The sequence below is a fragment of the Psammomys obesus genome, unplaced genomic scaffold, assembly GCF_907164565.1.
Source record: "Psammomys obesus unplaced genomic scaffold, mPsaObe1.curated_primary_1811, whole genome shotgun sequence".
NCBI lineage: Eukaryota > Metazoa > Chordata > Mammalia > Rodentia > Muridae > Psammomys > Psammomys obesus.
The window spans coordinates 5,525,305-5,525,731 of NW_026590699.1; positions in this window are offsets into that span (position 1 = coordinate 5,525,305).

Sequence of the window (427 nt, forward strand, 5' to 3'; positions counted from 1 at the left end):
CACACACACACACACACACACACACACACACACACACACACACACACTAGAGTGTTTTTCAACTTTAAGAAACATATCTTCCAGTGACCCTGAAGCCATGGGAGGAGATGTATCACATCATGTGTGGTGAGAGTGTTTGGACCATGATGCTTCCACTGGGCCACCAGGGCAAATGCTTTTCCTCTAGTTTGGACAAGAAATGGCCACAGGACTGTGGTCTGTTTGGCCATGCCCTGCAGAGGTGAAGAGCCCCAGAGACCCGTACTTTGAACCAGAAAGGTCTTTCTTCCCTCAAGGAATTTTCAAGGCATTGTTTGCCCAGTTGTCTGAAAGAACAACTCTGCCGCCTTTCTCTTTTTCTTCCTTTCTTCCTTTCTTTCTCTTTCTTTCTTTCTTTCTTTCTTTCTTTCTTTCTTTCTTTCTTTCT